This window comes from Pantherophis guttatus, chromosome 3, assembly GCF_059756535.1.
Source record: "Pantherophis guttatus breed Tessera chromosome 3, ASM5975653v1, whole genome shotgun sequence".
Classification (NCBI taxonomy): domain Eukaryota; kingdom Metazoa; phylum Chordata; class Lepidosauria; order Squamata; family Colubridae; genus Pantherophis; species Pantherophis guttatus.
The window spans coordinates 1,897,492-1,910,617 of record NC_142065.1 but is presented as its reverse complement, the minus strand read 5'-3'; positions in this window follow the sequence as shown (position 1 = coordinate 1,910,617).

Here is a 13,126-nt window from a genome sequence, read left to right as displayed (position 1 = left end):
TTTCTTGGGTTTGCTTTGGACTTGCATCTCTTGAGGTTCATCAGGACATTATGGGGGTTCTGGAGGGATTCCTGTCCACGGTGCCAGGATGTGGATGGAGAATAGATGACGGGCTGCAACTTGATCAGACGATCTTCAAAGCAGGGCTGCTGAATCAGATCTCAGCGCTTTATGTCAGAAAGTGGCCCCTGAAGAACCAGAGATGGAGGCCTGCTGGATGAAGTTATGGGTCTGTCAGGCCAAAAATTAGTATCTGGAGAGCCAGGGTTGCTAAGGAAGAGGAGGTGGAGCTGTGATATTGAGGAGAATGTAGTCCTTCTGGTTTCTTCTCCTCTTCATGAGATAACAGAATAGCAGAGTTGAAAGGGGCATTAGAGATCTTCTACTCCAACCTCCTGCTCAAACAGGAGACCATATCTCCTTTCAGACAAGCGATTGTCCAGTTTCTTCTTAAACTGATGGAGATGTTTTTAAAATGATGGAGATGCTTTTCAAGGTGCCTGAAAGTCATAAAGAGATTCCATGGTGACTATCGCCACATTCCATCCCTATCCTGGGGTCTTGATTGATGCCAGCCGGCCAAATGTCAGACAGGGCAAGTCAATCCTCCCCTTCACAACTCAAACAGGTCATGCTTGGTCATCTCATCAACGATGACATCATGGACGAGGGAGGATTTACAGCCCAATCTGGCTGTCATGCCCCTGTCAGAGAATGAATCTGTAGAGCAGGAAATAAGCAGGAAATAATCCGTGAGATTGACGAGGTGTACAGAGTGCAGACGAATTACGTAAGAAGAAATAGACTTCCCAGAGAGGTCCATGTGCGCTTCGCTAGAAAAAAAGTTAGGGATATCATGTACAACATAGCCCGGGAGGAAAAAATTACATATGGGGGAAAAGAAATTAATATTTTGAAACAAATTCCGAGAAGAGTGAGGGAAAGGAGGAAAAATTATAGATTCTTAACAAATCAGTTAAACAGGAGAAGTATAATCTTTAGGTGGCTTCTGCCAGAAGGAATGCTAATTTCCTGGCAAGGGAGGAAAATTAGAATTGACTGTTTAAGTGATGCTCAAGACTTCCTAGATCAACTAAGGGGAGGAGAAGAGGAACAAACCAGTAAGGAGGAAAACGAGATAGCAAACACCGAAGAAGAGACATCGCAAGAACAAATTACTAGGGAGGATATAGAAGAGGAGAAGAAAAAGGAGGACACAGAGGAAAAAGGGAAAAAATCTAGACCAGTGAGAGCAGTAACTTTAAAAGGTAAATAAGAACAAGAGACCAGAAACCAACTACAGGAATGTACGATACTAAGATCATATCGGTGAATGTGAACGGCTTAAATGATTACAAAAAAAGAAGGATAATATTGTCGAAATTGGTGAAACAAAATCCCGACATTATCTGCATTCAAGAGGTCCATATAAAAAAAGACGAAGCTGACCATTTAAATTATTGTAAATTCAGTAAAGTATTTTCTTCACTAGCTGAGAAAAGAAAAAGGGGGGTCGCTATATATGTTAAGAAAGGAATAGAGGCAGAATGTAAATATAAAGATAGAAAAGGGAGAATACTTATAGTTGAAATAACGAGAGGTAACTCTAGGGTGCTATTAGTAGGGGTTTATGCCCCGAACAAAAAACAAGGGAATTTTTACAGGAAACTGCATGAACAGCTGGCAAATTGGGCACATCTTGAAATATGTATGCTAGGGGATTTTAATGGAATTGTCGATCCAAAGTATGATTATAAGTGTGATATAACTAAAAAGAATAAAAGATCTCCCTTACCAAAGACCTTCTTTGACCTGGTGGATGAGATAAATTTAATCGACATGTGGCGTACTTTACACCCCCAGGATAGTCAATTTACATTTTATTCAAGCCCACAGAACTCCTGGTCTAGAATTGATATGGTCTGGGTTACCAGAAAATTGGCTATAGAAATTAAAAAAGTTAATATGAACACCAATACTTGGGCAGATCATAAGCTCCTCGAAATTAGCTGGCTCCATAACATTAAGAAAACACAACAGAGATGGAGTTTAAGAACCAATCTCCTAAATGAAAAAGAGTTCACACTTAAATTGAATGAAGAAGTCAAACGCTTCTTCCTAGAAAACGGGAATCGAGAGACAGCCAAAGAAATTGTGTGGGATACTATGAAGGCCTATGTGAGAGGAGTAGCCATCTCATATACTGCCTTTAAAAATAAAGAAAAAAGAAAGATCAGAGAAGAACTCACCCAAAAACTATTACAAACTGAAGATGAACTCCAGCAACGACCGGGAGATGAGGCGACGAAACAACAATGGTTGATGATGAGACATAGAATGAATCTACTGGACCAGGAGGAGATGGCTCAAAAAATAAAGAGATCCAAGCACTATTGTTTTGAGAATGCTAACAAGTCGGGGAGATGGTTGGCGTACAAATTAAAAAAAGAGAAGGAAAAAAACCAAATATTAGTTTTAGAAGACCCACAGGGTACCTTGTTGACGAAGGAAGAAGACAAATTAGAAAGCATAAGAAAATTTTATGAATGTCTATACAAAAACGAAGGAATTGAGTTAAACAAGGTAGAACAGTATTTGTTGGAAGCCAATTTACCTCAAATCTCCGAAGAAGAAAAGGAAATGTTAAATGAAAAGATCACCATAGAGGAGCTAAGAACGGCCCTATCCAAAATAAAAAAGAATAAAACCCCAGGCCCTGATGGTCTCCCCGGGGAACTATATCAAAAATTTGATGATGTCCTGAAATTAGAACTGTTAGAAATTCTAAATGATGCGATTGCTGGCACAAAAATTCCAGACTCTTGGAGGGAAGCGTATTTGACGCTCATTCTGAAAGAAGGTGCCGACCCGAAGCAGATATCCAACTACAGACCCATCTCATTGCTGAACGCAGATTACAAATTATTTATGAATATAATGGCGGAGAGGCTCAAGAAAACTCTAAATCGATGGATACATAAGGATCAAAATGGTTTTCTCCCACGGAGACAGATTAGAGATAATTTGAGAACAGTCCTAAATACTATAGAATACTACGAACAACACCCTGAAAAACAGCTGGCCTTAATGTTTGTCGATGCCCAAAAGGCATTCGACAATTTAAATTGGACTTTCATGATAAACCAAATAGATCTAATGGGATTCGGGACCAACTTTAGGAGGATGATAGAGAACATTTACCAAAATCAGAGGGCAAAAATACTAGTGAATGGAGACAGAACTCAGGCATTTCAGATTCAAAGAGGAGTCAGGCAGGGATGTCCCCTATCTCCCTTACTTTATATCCTGGCACTAGAGGTCCTACTTAGAAAGATCAGAGCCAATAAAGATATTAAAGGCTTAAAGATTAGGAATGAAACATTTAAAACCCAAGCTTTTGCGGACGACGTTGCCCTCATATTAGAAGACCCATTAGAAACTGGTTTAAAATTAATGCAGGAAGTACAGGACTATGGAGAAGTTGCGGGCCTCAAACTTAATAAGAATAAAACTAAAATAATTGTGAAAAATATGACAAATCTACAAATGAAAGAATTAGAAAATCTATTAGGCCTCCAGGCAGTAAAGAAAATAAAATATCTGGGAATATGGATTACTGCGAGACTCTCTTCATTAAAAGATGATAACTATATCTCCTTATTACAGAAAATTTATCAAGACCTTGATAGGTGGAGGAGACTCAAATTGTCCCTGATTGGTAAAATTGCGGCAATCCAAATGAACATCTTACCTAAAATTCTATTTCTATTCCAAAATATACCGATATCACTAGACAAAAAATTCTTCCTGGATTTAAATAAACATATCAGGAACTTTCTATGGGAGGGCAAGAAATCGAGGATCTCTCTTAAGACACTTCAAGGGAAAAGAAATTTGGGAGGGTTCGGGCTCCCTGACTGGGAATTATATCAAAAGGCGGCAAAAATAATTTGGATAAAGGAGTTGATCAAGCTACAAGATGGGAGAACTCTGACACTAGAAGGACACAATCTCCTTGAAGGATGGCATGCTCACCTCTGGGATACAAAGGATAGGAGGAAAACTTATTTTCATAAACATAAAATTAGGGAGACATTGATTTGTACGTGGGTGGAAATCAGACAGAGGATTTATACCAAGGTTCCTAGCTGGTTGTCGATTATGGAAGCTTTAGCGGTCCCAAATAGGAAAGGAAATTATAAATTGGGCACATATAAGGACATCTTGGATGAAGAAGGGAAGCTCAAACCCTTGGAAGTATTGAGGGACCAGGGGTTCAACCTGGATTGGTGGAACTATCTTCAGATAAATTCTAGATTTCAAAAAGATAGAGACAAATGGGGCATTGAAATGAAATATGGATATTTTGATAAAATTATTTGGGGAACAGATAAGAAAATGCTGTCGAAAATCTACAATTTTTTATTAGATGAGGATAGAGCAGAGACCATAGCTAAAAATCAGTTACACATTTGGGAAAAAAATTTAGGATACAGCCTTAATTTCAATGATTGGGAGACAGCTTGGAACAGGAACTATAAAATAACGAAATCGGCAACATTCAGAGAAAATCACTACAAAATGTTGCATAGGTGGTACCTAGCCCCGGACAAGCTGGCAAAAATATTCCCAAACTTCTCTGCTACATGTTGGAAATGTGGAAAAACGGTCGGCACCTTCTATCATCTTTGGTGGACTTGTCCTGAGACCAAAAAGTTTTGGTTAAAGATTCGACTCTGGCTCTCTGAAATAACGGGACAGGAGATAGTCCTGGCCCCGGAATCCTTTCTCTTAGGTATGACTGAAGATGGTCTCAATAACAACAAAACCCAACTTGTAATTCAAATCACAACCGCGGCCAGACTAGCTTTTGCGAAACTCTGGAAAAATAAATCTACGCCCTCAGAGGAAATATTAATAAATAAAATTCTAGAGTGCGCAGAAATGGCTAAATTGACGAGCGAGTTAAAAAATGAGGAGAATTCTAAATTTCATGAAGTATGGGGAAATTGGTATAACTGGTTGAAGAACAAGATAAAAGTATGATAATAGGTTATGATTTGTTAGGCACTAGAATTGGATTTAATTGTATAGAACTGTATAGAATTGTATAGTACATTGTATAGTTATGGATGGAATCCATCCATCGTTTGATTCACCAATTGTGTAAACACTGTACCTCGGATCAAGATAGAGATTGTATATTATCTTTTTAATTTTGGAAAATTCAATAAAGTATTTTTAAAAAAAAAAAGAATCTGTAGAGCAGTGTTTCTCAACCTTGAAAGCTTGAAGATGGGTGGACTTCAACTCCCAGAATCCCCCAGCCAGTGCTTCTGGCTGGGGGATTCTGGGAGTTGAAGTCCACCCATTTTCAAGCTACCAAAGTTGAGTAACGCTGCTGTAGAGGAAGATGAGCTGGAACTGGATCCCATGGAAATCGAGGGGGTGGCTTCGTTGGCTTCGGAGGAAAATGGGGAGGAGCAGGCCCAATCAGGCCAGGGCCTTTCCTGAATGTCTCCCTGTCTACAAGGGATGGCTTGTAGACAGGGAGGAATGGGAGGCAGGATGACCAAGAGAAGCTAAACAGTGAACATGAGAGACTGAGCTCAGGCGATGAGCAAGAACCACCCGCTCCTGATCCTCGATCACGGAGAGTGGAGAGGAGGTGGTAACAGTGCAGACTGAGCTGACTACTCAAGAGGAGAGTGCCCCGCCCCTCTTCACAAGGCACACCTGGGAATTGAGCCTTAAGGAGACACTGAGGGGAGGGGCATTTGTCAGGAACCAATGCTGAATTCCTGGAGTGTTGAATTCCGACGTTTGAACTTTCCTGGATTCCTTGCATTCTTTCTGGACTTCTGAATTACTTGCCTTGCTCCTTTGCTTCCTGGACTCTTCAGCTTGCCCTGCTGGATTTCTTGCTGTGCAGCCATGGTGCTCACAGCGTTGGGCTGGACTATTTGCAGCTTGTAGAGGCTGCTTGAGGTGTGTGCGCCATCACTTTGCTCTGGGACTTGCCAAAAACGTGGGAGCGTTTGGGGAAATTCAGAGCAATAAAGGGGTGGGTTTGAACTGCCAGCTGCCTGTGTTACCTGTGTGCCCTCCCCCGGCTCACCACACTGGCATTCAGTAGCAGCAGATGGAGGACGGGGCCATTTAAGGTCTACTGATAGGACGATGGAGCCGAGATGAAGAGAACGAATGTGGGACAGTTCCATGGTTCCTGAAGGTGGCCCACTCCCTGTCTTTGGTTATATCTTCTCCTGCCTGACACCTCCATATAGTTATGGCCTGCATCTACCCACCGCCCCAAGAATAGCCCCCTACCCAAAACCAAATGCCGGGACCAGGAACATCTCAATGTCTTCATGACACGTCCCTAGGATTAGAAACTGGCCACCTGCAGCTCTTTAGTGTCATCAGCTCTCAGGGCCAACACACTACCTCACCTAGAGACACATTAGGACACATTCAGATATAGAAACACACACCCCAGCTCCCTCCCCTGTCACTACTCACACCAATTCCCCTCCCTAGCTCTCGCTCAGAAAGGGCCATCGGATCCTTCACTAAGGCCCTGAATACAGGTGGAGCCACCTTTCTCCCCTCTTTTCTCCTCCTCCTCTCCCCCTCCCCTCCCCTTTCCTTTCTGCTCCTCCCCTCCCTCTCCCCTTCTCCTCCTCTCCTCCTCTCTCCTCTCTCCTTCCCTCCCATTTCCTTTCCCTTCTGCTCCTCCCTTCCCTCTCCCCTTCCCCTCTTCCCTTCTGATCCCCTCCTCCTTTCTCCTCTTTTCCTCTCCCCTTCTCCTCCTCTCCTCCTCTCTCCTCTCTCCTTCCCTCCCATTTCCTTTCCCTTCTGCTCCTCCCTTCCTTCTCCTCTTTTCCCCTCCTCCTACCTTCCCTCTCCCCTTCCCCTCTTGCCTTCTGATCCCCTCCTCCTTTCTCCTCCTTTCCCCTCCTCCTCCCTTCCCTCTCCCCCTTCCCTTCCTCTCCTCCTTCTTTCCCCTCCTCCTTCTCCTCCCCTCCCCTGGCCCAGCTGCCCCTTTGCCCTGCCAGGTCTCACCCTCTGCAGAAGATCTTTTTCAGAGCCGGGTTTGTTGACCTGGGCTTCCTTCTGGTTACGCGATCTTGGCTCAGAGCTGATCCCAGATCCTGATAACACGATACGGCACTGTGTTCACTGTCCCTATTGTGTGTCCGAAGGCACGCTGTTTGCGCACTTGCTCCCTCTGGCCCCCACACCAGCTCAGCTAGGGTTGAGTGGCAGGTTGCCTTACGCAGCAGGGACGAAGGCCACGTGGAGGAGAAGGCCCTGGAAGCTTCGGTGGGTCGTCTGCAGGGGGACAGAAGGGGTCTTCCCCCATTGGAGACCAGACCATACACCCTTGGGGGATCCGGCTGCTTTCAGTGCTGAGGGCAGACCCCCTCCTCCCCCCTGATCGGTGCCAAATTCAAGTCAAAGAACCTGCTGGTGAGAAAATGCACACAGGTTCTCCCCCATGTCCCTGACTCAGACAACGCAGTAAATTTAGGGGAACGTTTCCCTTTCCTCTGGTGGTCTCCATTTCAGCTTCATTTCTCTCTTTATTAAAAAAAAAAAGACTGATTTTATTAGGTTCCTATAAGAGATAAAATGCAAAGTAACAAAAAGGAGAAAAGATTAAAATGGCAGGGAGAGGATGGGAGGGAGGGAGGGAGGAAGGAAAAAGGAAGAAAGAAGAGAGGAAGAAGGGAGGGAAAGAAAGAGGGATGTTGGAAAGAAGGAAGAAAGAGGGAGTAAAGAGGGAAAGAGGGACAGGTAAGAGGGACGAAGGAAATGGAATGGAATGGAAGAGAACGGAACGGAACAGAACAGAACAGAATAGAATGGAATAGAATTCTTTATTGGCCAAGTGTGTTTGGACACACAAGGAATTTGTCTTTGGTGCATAAGCTCTCAGTGTACATAAAAGAAAAGATACATAAAAGAAAAAGGATGGAGGGAAGGAGGAAGGACAGAGGGTGGAAGGAAGGAAAAAGGGAGAGGGGACAGAAGGGGGCAGGGATGGAGGGATGGAGGGAAGGAAGGAAGGAAAAAGGAAGGAAAAGAGGAAGAGGGAGAGAAGGAAGGAGGGATAAAGGAAGGAAGGAAAGAAGGTAGGAAGAAAGGAAGAAAAAGAAGAGAGGAAGGAAGGTTGGGAGGGAGGGAGGGAGGGAGGGTCAGGGCGTAATCTTGGGATCCGTTCTCTGGAACCAAAGTGAACTAGGGATCTCTTCTCCTGAGTTGATCTCCTGCTCAGCACCATCAACCTGAACCTTGCTGATGATGCTCTTAACGCCCTTGATGTAAGAGCTTGATTGTTCTTTTCCTTAAAAAAAAAAAAAGGATTTTCTTCAGCTCTGCCAGCCATTGTTTGCAAGTAATCAGCCACTGAGCTCCTCTGACGAAAGAAATGCAGGAGACTCACCACCACGTTGGAGAGAAAATTTCCCTGCATTTAACTCCCCACCCCCTCAAAAAAACTCTCTAGAATTTAAATGTCAGGATTTTGAAAATTCTGTCTGGAGCAGGGGTCCCCAACCTTGGCAACTTTAAGACTTGTGGACTTCGACTCCCAGCTGGGTGACCTTGGACCCATCACCAGGAGACAATGAGTTCTAGTCTCACCTTAAATATGAAAGCCATCTGGGTAACTTTGGGCCAATCACCAGGAGACAGTGAGTTCTAGTCTCGCCTTAAATATGAAAACCATCTGGGTAACTTTGGGCCAATCACCAGGAGACGGTGAATTCTAGTCTCGTCTTAAATATGAAAACCATCTGGGTAACTTTGGGCCAATCACCTGGAGATGGTGAGTTCTAGTCTCATCTTAAATATGAAAACCATCTGGGTGACTTAGTACCAATCACCTGGAGACGGAGAGTTCTAGTCCTGTTTTAGGCATGAAAGTTGACCACAACCTACTTCTTGATAAGATAGAAAAAATGTGGGCTAGATAGCATCACCATAAAGGGGGATTTGCAATTAGCTGACAAACTCTATTCAGCTGTGTAGTCCATAATGGAACTTCATCTATATGGAGGTACCTCAAGTGAGAACAATTAACCCGTGAAACCCCTGCCCTCCAGAAGTTGTGGGTGCTCCATCATTGGAGGTTTTTCAGAAGAGATTGGACAACCATCTGTCAGAAATGCTTTAGAGCCTCCTGTTTCTGCAGGGGTTGGACTAGAAGACCTCCATGGTCCCTTCCAACTCTGTTATTCTGTTATTTTGAACCATGGATAGTCTAGTGAAAAGAAGGATGTGGGGGTGACATGATAGTAGTGTTCCAATATTTGAGGTGTGTGGGGGGGTTAACTTATTGTCCAAAGCGCCAGAAGGCAAGACAAGAAACAATGGATGGAAACTGAACAAGGAGAGAAGCAACCTGAAAATGTGGAGAAACTTCCTAACAGTTAGAACAATTAATCAGTGGGATGAGTTGCCTCCAGAAGTTGTGGGTTTTAAGAAGAGATTGGACAGCCACTTGTCCGAAAAGGTATAGGGCCGTGATGGCGAACCTATGGCATGTGTGCCACAGGTTGCACGCGGAGTCATATCGGTGGGCAATGCAAGCTCAGCTCCGGTGCGCATGTGCGTGCTGGGGCAGCTGATTTTCAGGCCTTCTGGGTCTACCAGAAGTGGGGAAACGGGCTATTTCCAGCCTCTAGAGGGCCTCCAGGGGGTGGGGAAGGCCGTTTTCGCCCTCCCCAAGCTCCTAGAAAGTCTCTGGAGCCTGGGGAGGGCGAAAAATGGGCCTACCGCCCCCCCGTGCCATTATGTGCCAAAAGTGGGGGGAGCATAGGTGTGTCATGCGTGCATACATGGTGTGTGTGTGTGTGTGGGTGTGTGTGTGTGTGTGTACATAGAATTATGGGTGTGGGCACGTGTGCAGGCGACCCCCGCCCCTGTACTTCCCCTGATTTTGGCACACAATGGCAAAAAGGTTAGCCATCACTGGTATAGGGTCTCCTTGTTTGAGCAGGGGGTTTCAAGGTCCCACACTTTGGCAGAAAGAAGCAGCTGCTTTAAAGAGTCGCAAGAGCTCACCAAATTGTTTTGCCCGCACACTTTGGGAGACAAAAGCTCGGCACAAAAGCTGGGATGCATGAACAACTTAGTCACAAGGGATCGAAATCGAGAGAGTTAAGTGGGAATGAAGCCGGCGCCTTATCATCCGCTGAGAAGTCGTTGTGCTTTCACACAGAGGAGCTTTATCCTTCCAATGAGGATATTGGTGAGGGGATCGTTTTACCAGCCATGAAAGCATCTTCCGTTTGCCTCTTGAGGGTTCTTAAAATCCCGCTAATGCTAAAATCCTCCCTCCAGATCAGATAAAAGCTGCTAAGCCCTCCAAAATGGAATTTAAGCTGGTTGTCAGACAACTGCTAAGAGAAAGCTTTGAGTATTCTTGCTCAGGACTTGGGAAAACGGACACTGAGATAGAACAGGAAGGTCTGCCTCAAATGTCTACAGTTCATTTGCTGCCACAAAGAAGAGTGAGTCCAGCTCTTCTCCAAGGCACCTGAGGGCAGGACAAGAAGCAACGGATGGAGACTAACCAAGGAGAGAAGCAACCTAGAACTAAGGAGAAATTTCCTGACAGTGAGAACAATTAACCAGTGGAACAGCTTGTCTCCAGAAGTTGTGAATGCTCCATCACTGGAGGTTTTCAAGAAGATATTGGCCAACCATTTGTCTGAAGTGGTGTAGGGTTTCCTGCCTAAGCAGGGGGTTGGATTAGAGCAGGGGTCCCCAACCTTTCGGACCTCAGGGATCACTAAATTAATAATTTTAAATCCCACGGACCATTAATACGATCTGCCTAATGACTGGCTGGGTGGGTGTGGCTAGGTGGTCATATGACTGGGTGGGTGTGGCCAACCCAATGTCACTCACGTCAAGGGGCACCTTGCCAGCCTCTACTCGCCCCTCCCTTCCCAGCCACTCCTCACCTGCCCACCTGGGCTCCTTAGGGCCCCCATAGGAAGCAGTGGTTGGAGCTAAGCAGCCACCAGGAGAAAGTTGGCAAAACAGTTCAGTTCAAATTGGATCTGACCGAGAAGGAGGCTCAGCAGAAGCACCTCACTGAGGACTAGGAGCATAGGCTTTCCAAGCAGAGGGAAGATCTGCGGGAGTGCAAGGCCAGGTACCGGCGCCTGGAGGCTCAGCGGGCTGAGATGGTCAGCCAGTTTCAGGCCCTGATGCAGTCCCACTGGAACGAGGCCCTCCGGCTCTTTGCCACCAGCGGCTCTTCCCTCCAGCCTTCGCCCAAAGCCCCCCACCAGGAGGCCGAAGCAGACCCCAAGTCGGAATTTCTGCCCCCCTCCGACCTGCACAAAAAGACCCCGAAGGGGGAGACTCTCTGCAGCAACACAAACATTCATTGCACGTATCCGTCCCAGGGGCCGTAGTTTGAGGACCCCAGATTTAGTGCAATATAAAAAATGCAAATAATTTTTCTGCAGACCACCAAAATTTTCTCATGGACCACCAGTGGGTGACCTCTGGACTAGAAGACCTCCAAGGTCCCTTCCAACTCTGTTATTCTATTCTATTTAGTGCCCAAAGTTACAAGGACATTGAAAGAAGTGATTTATGACTGTTTATCACATTTATATCCTGTAGTAAACCTTCCCCCCTTCACAGATTAAAATATTCTGTATTCTTAATATTAAAAAGAGGCAGGATAGAATATTTCTCCAAAGGAAGGGGGGGGAAAGGGGGGCTAAAATGGAAGTAGAAATATGAGGGGGAAAACAGTAAAAATAGATATTAAGAGGATATGAAGTATGATAGAATTATGAGAAGATTTAGAGTTGAAAGATGACAGCGGAAACTATATGTTAGTAAATTCAAAAATGAAACTGGACTGCAATTATTAAGAATAAAAATGTTATGATTATATATGTTGGAATGTATGAAACCTGGTAATCAAACTCATTCACAATGAGATGTATAAAAATAAAAAAAAAAATATTCCAAAAAAAAAAGAAAAAAGAAGAAGAATATTTCACCAAAGGAGAAATGGAGAAAAATCTTTTCTTTTTTAAGGTTTAAAAGATTTTTATTAAACGTAAAAAAAATTCAGTCTCTACATAGGCAGTGTGTTGACTGGGTACAATGAATTTTAAGAAATAGTAATCATACTAGTAACGATAATATTCATAACATTAATAATGATCACGTAACAAAATAGTATTTGCTCATCCATTTTAGTGAATCCTTCCTTATGTAATGAATCATTCTTTTAGGCTTTTACATTTCTAACTTCTGTTTCTGCTAGTTGGAGAAAAATCTTAAGGAAGGCAGAAAGCAGCTCCAGTTCTCCTGCCCTAGGAAAATAGCTTCAGGCTAAGAAACTTGAAAAGGACTTCAGGAATACAGATTGTGCACCCATTCAGAAAGGCTGGTCCAATCTATTCATAAACAAAATGCCTTCGCCACAGCTCCCAGGTCCCTTCCATTCTGATTCTGATACTTGCTGATGGGTTACATAACACACTAAGCCAAATCCTAATTAACCATGATTTGATGTAGCACAGTGTTTCTCAACCTTGGCACTGTAGGAAGTTAGTACCCACCCCTTTCCTAGAAGAATGAAATATTTTGGGAAATATTAAAAAGGCAGAATATTATGTTTCCCTGGATGAGAAATGGAGAAGCATGTTTTAAAGACAAAGCATCTCCCACCTTCCTGCCCCCCACTCTTTGTCAATGGGCCAGAGGCAGAAACTCAATCTTTGTCAATGGACCATCATCTGCAACACAATAGGACCCATCTAGCAACAGAAACTCACCACATGGCACCTGGGAAGATTACATCAGCCAGCAAGGCTAGCTAAGACCCCCCACCCCCTGGGAGTCTGACAACCAATCAGGATACTCTTTCAGGCCCCCAGGAAGTTCAAAGCCAGAGAGAGCATAAAACCCGGGGACTCGCTGTATCTTGCCCCTTTTCTGTTCAGGAACTCAAGCCATGTGATCCTGTCCACCATTAAACCATCTTTCCAAGCAATCTCCATGTTTCCAGTGTCTTTTTCCCCACTTGGAGCTGAACCCAGAAGGATATTTCTTCCTACAGCACCTTGAAGATATGTAAACT